This window comes from Nannospalax galili, unplaced genomic scaffold (assembly GCF_000622305.1).
Source record: "Nannospalax galili isolate Female #2095 unplaced genomic scaffold, S.galili_v1.0 scaffold337, whole genome shotgun sequence".
Taxonomy (NCBI): domain Eukaryota; kingdom Metazoa; phylum Chordata; class Mammalia; order Rodentia; family Spalacidae; genus Nannospalax; species Nannospalax galili.
This window is the reverse complement of record NW_008340932.1, coordinates 1,896,281-1,903,065: the sequence shown is the minus strand read 5'-3', so window position 1 is coordinate 1,903,065 and position 6,785 is coordinate 1,896,281. Positions and strand designations below refer to the sequence as shown.

Here is a 6,785-nt window from a genome sequence, read left to right as displayed (position 1 = left end):
TAGTGTGTGTGTGTGTGTGTGTGTGTGTGTGTGTGTGTGTGAGTGTGTGTGATGTGCATGCGTGGGCATCTGTGCATTTACAAGGGTCAAACTCAGGTTGTTGGACTTGGAAAACAAACACTTTTGCCTGTTGAGTTATTTTGCTGGCCTCCGTTTTTGTTTTTGCAACAGGCTCTCGCTATAGTCTAGGCTGACCTGGTGCTTACTTGTAGATTTTAAACTCTCAACAATTCCCTTGCCTCAGCCTCCTGAGTACTAATATTACAGACAGTGCTAAGAACTTGGTTCTTGTGAAAGTTTGTATGTGTGTAGGTCAGGGAACAACTTTTGGGAGTTGGTTCTCTCCTTCCACCATTATTCAGAGAATTGAACTGAGGTTCTCAGCTTATGTAGCAAGTACTTTTACCCTCTGGGCCATCTCATTAGCCCTTTCCTTGATTTTTAAAGGAAAAGGCCAGAACTGCGAGTTGCTAGGGAAAGTTGCTAATAGTTTCTCTACAAATAAGTAAGACCACTTAGTTGAATTGGAAATGTGACCAGAATTTATGCAGAATGACTTTGTGAATCTTTTCTTTAAGAGGTGGAAATTCTGTCCTTACTCCATGAATCTGAGCTTGTCTGTTGACTGACTGACCAATGGGATGAAGCAGGAGTGATGTGATATTACTTCTGAGTTTCACCTTCAAGAGGTCGTGCATACCTTGGCTTGTCTTCTAGGTCACCTGTAGCTTCCATATGAAGAACACCAGGAAAGTGAGATCACAGGTGATTCCTCATCTTCGGGGCCCAAAACATGTTCAAGAGCTTATGTAAGCCCAGCAAGGTCAAATTTCCTCAGACTATCCAGCTAGCCCCAGGTGAGTGCATCAGGTGCATAGCCAAGGCCACCCTAGACCAGTCAAAAGCCCACACAATCAATGACTCATGAGCTAAAAAAATAGTGTAAAAAATTCATTGCTTTATTAATATTTCATATTTATTTTTATTATTTTAACAGTGCTGGTGGTTGAATCCAGGGCCTTGTGCATGCTGGACAAATCTATGTACCACTGATCTTCATTCCTGGATAATGCTCACTGCTTTAAACAAACAGAAAGTGATAAACTCTCTTACAGGGAAAACCATAGTACACAAAATATTTAAATTTTCTTTTGTGTGCGCACGTGTGTGTGCATACACGTTAATGGTTAATGTGGGCACAAGTGTGTGGTGTATAGGTTATAAACGTGTGAGGCCATATATGTGTAGAGGCCAGAGGTCTACCTCAGGAACCATCTACCTTGTTTCTTGAGACAGGATCTCTCACTGGAACCTGGAGCTAGTAGTTTAGGGTAGACTGGCTAGTCAGCAAACCAAGGGAACTGAGTTCCTCAGCCTCCTCAGAGCTGGGATTACAAGTGTACACAAGCTCACCCAGATTTTTACATGGGTGCCGGGAACAAACACAGATCCCCATGCTTGTGTGGCAAGTAGTTTACCAACTGAATAATCTTCTCAGCCCCACTTTTAGATTTTCAATGATTTCTACCAGGCAAGTAAGACTTTTCTCTGTCCTCCTACTTAGATGTGATGATTCAATCAATCGTTCACTTTTTTTTAACTTTTAAAAAAATATTTTATTTATTATTTATTATTTTATATGTATGAGTGTATTGCTTGCATGTATGTGAGTGCACCCGTGTCGTGCAATGCCGCAGAGGTCAGAAGAGAGCTTCAGATTCCTCTGGAACCGGAGTTCAGGACAGTTTGTAGTCACCATGTGGGTGTTGGGAATTGAACCCGGTCCTCTGCAAGAACAGTCAGTGCTCTTAACCATTGAGCCATCTCTCCAGCCCCTTTTTTAAAACTTAAAAAAAATTATTTATTTATTTATTTTATGTGTATGTGTGTATTGCCTGCATGTAGGCAATAAGTACACCTGTGTCATGCAATGCCAGAGGAGGTCAGAAGAAGCTGTTGGATCCCCTGGGACTGGAGTTACGGATAGTTGTGAGCTGCCATGTGGGTGCTGAGATTCGAACCCGGGTCTTCTGCAAGAACAGCCAGTGTTCTTAACTGCTGCGCCATCTCTCCAGCCCCTTCTTTTTTTCTTTTAAAGTATGAGGTACTTTGATAGGCTTGTTGAGGGTGCTTGGTATGAGGTGACATAGAACAGATCTGATTTATAGATTGGTTTTGGGAGAAAAGACATAAATCTGACTAAATCATCTGCAACATTTGAAGTTAATCAACATGGTGTCGATGTACTGGAGTGTGACCTTTGAATAATTACTTAATTTATCTGTATTTTTGTTTTCTGAGCTCACAAGCAGGGATAATATTACCTGGTGCTCAGCATGGCTGGGAAGGTCAGAGATTTACAAGGCATTATGCCCACTGCTGGTCAGAATCATTTTCTGCTTCTTGAGGTTTAGCTCGTTCGCATTTCATGTTGGTCACAGACACCATCTTTGTGTGCAGGCATGCGTGTGGGTGCGCATATTAGTTACTACTTTTCTGTTGCTTTGATAAAACACCATGATCAAGCCAACTTATAGAAGAGTTTATTTGGTCTACAGTTCCTGAGGTTTAAGAGTCCATATGGTGAGGGGAAGGCATGGAAGGAGACAGCAGGAGCAGAAATCTTGAGAGCTCACATCTTGCAACACTCACAGGAAGCAGAGAAAAACCAGAAAGAGAAGTCTAGGAACTCTCAAAGCCCACCTCCAGTGACATGCTTCCTTCAGCATGGCCACACCTCCTAAAGGTTCCATGACTCTCCCCTAACCATCTGAAAACTGTTCCATCTGAAAACTGTTCAGATACTTGCAGCCTATGGGGACACTTCCAATTCAAACTACCACAGTATGTATGTGTGTGAGTGTATATGCACACATATGGGTGCAGGTACACATGCATTACGCTCATGTAGCGTCCAGGAGCCCTTGAGACAGGGTCTCTCACTGAATTAGGGCTAGGCAAACTCCAGTGCATGTTCAGTCCCCACCTAAGTACCTCCCTTGCCCACGAGGGCACTGTGGTTACAGGCACTCACCCACACCCAAATTTTTACATGGTTTCTGGGAATTTGAACTCAGATCCTCATGGGTGCACAGCAGAAGCTCTTATCTGCCTGAATCATCTCCCCAGTTCTTAGGACCATCTTCATCATGTTAGGATCTCCCCAGGAGAGAGAAAGCTTTCTGAATGTGGGTGGGATCTCTACTTCGGTTCTTCCCTGAAGAATCAGAAAGGTCTCAACAAAGACAGGAATTTGGCACCTTCCCATCAGCCTGAGAGATTGATTTCTGGGAGACAGAGAAGGGAAGGTGTGAGACCCCCTTAGCCAACTGGATGGACATCATCTAATCTATGGAGGACCTGAATAGGAAAATAGTCAAAGAAGAGTGAATTCCCTCTCTTGACTTGTGAACAGCCACCATCTTCTCCTGCCCTTGGACATAGACGCTCCCACTTCTCATGTTTTCAACTCAGACCGGGACTAACACCATTGGCTCCCCTGGTTCTCAGGCATTTGGCTTGAACTGGAACTCTATCACCGACTGTCCTCAGCCTGGAGTTTGCAGCCTACAGATTATGGGGCTTCTTTCTCATCTACTGGGACCAGGCAAGCCAATCCCTAACAATGCGTCTCTTTGGATTCCGGCCTATCCATGCATTTCCTATTGGTTCTCTTGCTCTGGAGAATCCTGGTCAGCACAGATGGGCCTGCAGATGAAGCCTGGTGTGAAGCAGTCATCTTTCCCTTTTGTTTGCCTCTCAGCCATTGCTGGAAGCTGAGCCGCAAAGCTCAGCAAGCCTCCCGAAGCTTTGCTTTGGTGAGTCTGGCCTGCGCAAGGAGCCAGGAACTGAAGAGCAGTCTGAGGACCAGGAGTGAGCAGTAGTAGGTGAATGACAGGGAAAAGTACAAGCAATGAGCATCCCTGGGACATCTGCCTTCAGAGCATGCACAAATCAGGAAAAAAAAAAAAAAAAATCACAGGAACCAAAGTCCTAGCTTTTGGGAATAAATCTGTTGACTAACCAGAATCCATGCTAAGCCTGACCTGCCAAGGCTTACTGGAAGCTTGGGCGACCTCACTGAAAGCTTGGGTGACCTCTCATCCTACATTTAGCCATGTGCTTGGCCCCTCTTGCCCAGCACTATGGAGAAGAGGACCTGCCTAAAGGATGGAGAGCTCAAGCCTGGTTACGAACCCAGTTGGCACTGACATTCTGCTTAGCCACCCCTCCCTTCCAGTACCTCAGCTTCTTACTCAGGGTTCTGAAGAGAGGGATGGAGAAGGCTGAAGTTGCAGATGGTAGAAGTCCCGGGGATGTGGGGCATCAGTGGTTTGTATTCTGGTGGCCTGCTAGCTTTGGCAGGCAAACTTCCATACCCAGAAATCTCAACCAAGCTAGCCTGACCTGGAGGGAGACTGTCTTTGAAAACCAAGCCAAATCATGTCAGGAAGACAGTAAATGTCTGTGGACTAGGTAGCCATGGGGAAGTGCATCTACCCCAGGGCTCCTTGTGGGTGAGAACTTGAGGATCTGAAGTATGTGTGGAGAGAGCTAGGGGAGAGATGATGATCAGACTGGGGTCTGGGTCTGTTACCTCATTAGCAGGAGAAATTGATGAGTTAAATCAAGAAATCACAGTCTGGGGGCTGGAGAGATGGCTCAGTGGTTGGGAGCACTGACTTACTGGGTTGGGTTCCCAGCACCCACATGGTGCCTAACAACCATCTGTGACTCCAGTTCCAGGGACTCCAACGCCCTCTTCTGCCTCCACAGGCATTGCATGTCATGGTTGAGCCTACATACATGCAGGCAATACACTCATACACCTAAAATAAAATACAGCACAGTCTGTATGTTTGGGTGGGTAGGGCAATGACGAGGAGAGAAGGAAAAGACAGGTAGGAAAAAATGTGAGATATACTGGGGGACAGAGAAAAATAAAGACAGAAAGATCGGGCAGGGATGGGACTGGGGGGAGAAGGGGGAAGAGGGACAAAGGAAGAAGGGGTAAAAATGGAAGTATCAGGGCTGGACAGATGGCGCAGCAGTTAAGAGCACTGGTTGCTCTCATAGAAGACCTGGGTTCAAATTCCAGCACCTACTTGGTGGCTAACAACCATTCATAACTCAGTTCCAGGGGATCTGATGTCCTCTTCTGGCCTCCACTGGTATTGCATAACACGGATACTTGCCGACATAGCACTCAAACACGTTAAATAAATAAGTTTTTAAAGAATCTTGAAGTATCAACCAGTCCATGAGTACGGCTAGAAGGGAGAAAAACACATTTGGAGGCAAAGATTCAAAAGGTTTTTTTGGGAGGGTAGTGAGGGGAGAGGAGAGTCTTGCTGTGTAGCCCAGGTTAGCCTCAAACTCATCTTTCTCCTGCCTCAGCTTTCAGAGTGTTGGGATTACAAGTGTGTGCTACCATGCCCTGTAGAAAGCTTTAAAAAAAGATTTATTTTTATTATTTTAAATTAAGTGTATGTGTATGTGGTGGGGAGTATGTGCATGTGAGTACACATGCCTGTGGAGGCCAGAGGCATTGGGACCCTGAAAGGCAGAGTTACAAGCAGCTGTGAGACACCCAACACTGTGCTGGGAACCTGACTCAGATCTTCTGGAAGAGCAGCAGGCACTCTTAACCACTGAGCCATCTCTCCAGCACCCCAGAAAGAATTCTTTTTTAGAGTACATTACTCATTGTCGATTCCATTAGGCTGCACATTTATTTATCCATTTATTATTTTTTAATATTTTCTTTATTATTTTTATTTTATGTGTATGAGTGTATTGCCTGCCTGCATGTAGGTAAGTGCATCTATGCCATGAAATGCCCATGGAGGCCAGAAGAGAGCAACAGATTCCCTGGAACTGGAGTTATGGACAGTTGTTAGCCGCCATGTGGGTGCTGGGAACTGAACTCAGGTCCTCTGCAAGAGCAGCCGGTGCTCTTAACTGTTGAGCCATCTCTCCAGTTCCTGATTTATTATATTTGTTGTTTTGAGACCATCTTATGTAGCTCAGGCTGGCTGGCCTCACTATGATCATCCTACTTCTTACCTTCCAAGTGCTGGGATTACAGATGTGCACCACCATGCCCAGCTGGGCTGCAGGTGTTGAAGGCAGTAACCACATTTGTAATTGTTGCATCTTTAGTGCTTAGCATAGTGCAATGCATCTAATAAAATTTTTCATATAAATATTAAGAAAGGTGTAATTTTAAGACAGACGGGCAAAGCCACACGAAATAATGGCTTTTTTTTTTTTTAAGATAGGTCTCACTATGTAGCCTTGGCTAGCGTTGAACTCACAGAGATCTGCACTGCCTCTGCCTTCTAAGTGCTGGAATTAAAGGCATATGCCACCATGCCCTATTGATAATGGCTGTTCATGGAGACTTAAGAGTTACAGAAATTATTTTCAGATTCCAGTTCTGTTATATCCTAACTGCATGACTTTGAACTGGACTTTTTTTTTTTTAGTTTTGAGACAGGGTCTCCTTGTAGCCCCTGCTGGGCCAACACATCACCTGGCTGGCACCTCTTTTACAAGGGTGTGGTAGGTGGGATTCTTGCTATGAACACAGGTAGAGGTCATTGTGAGATCATTTAGGAATGAGCCTGAAGGCACATTCAAAAAGGGGGTTTTAGAAACCTAAAGCCAGAAGAAAAGCCACAGTTCTCACAATCCTTACCTCTCACTTGCTCCTCGGGAAATTGCAGCTCTTTAGCCCACTCCAAGATCTCTTTGCTACCTCACAAACGAGCTGGCACAGGGTG

General features: G+C 45.0%; 1 long non-coding RNA gene across 1 annotated transcript in view; it reads left to right on the top strand.

Moving 5' to 3' along the window:
- Nucleotides 1-6,785, top strand: part of LOC115070892 — a 25,040-nt gene that overhangs the window by 17,482 nt on the left and 773 nt on the right. Inside the window, exon 2 of the long non-coding RNA XR_003849995.1 lies at nt 718-857. This is a non-coding gene — a long non-coding RNA (uncharacterized LOC115070892). The remainder of the gene's footprint in view (nt 1-717; nt 858-6,785) is intronic.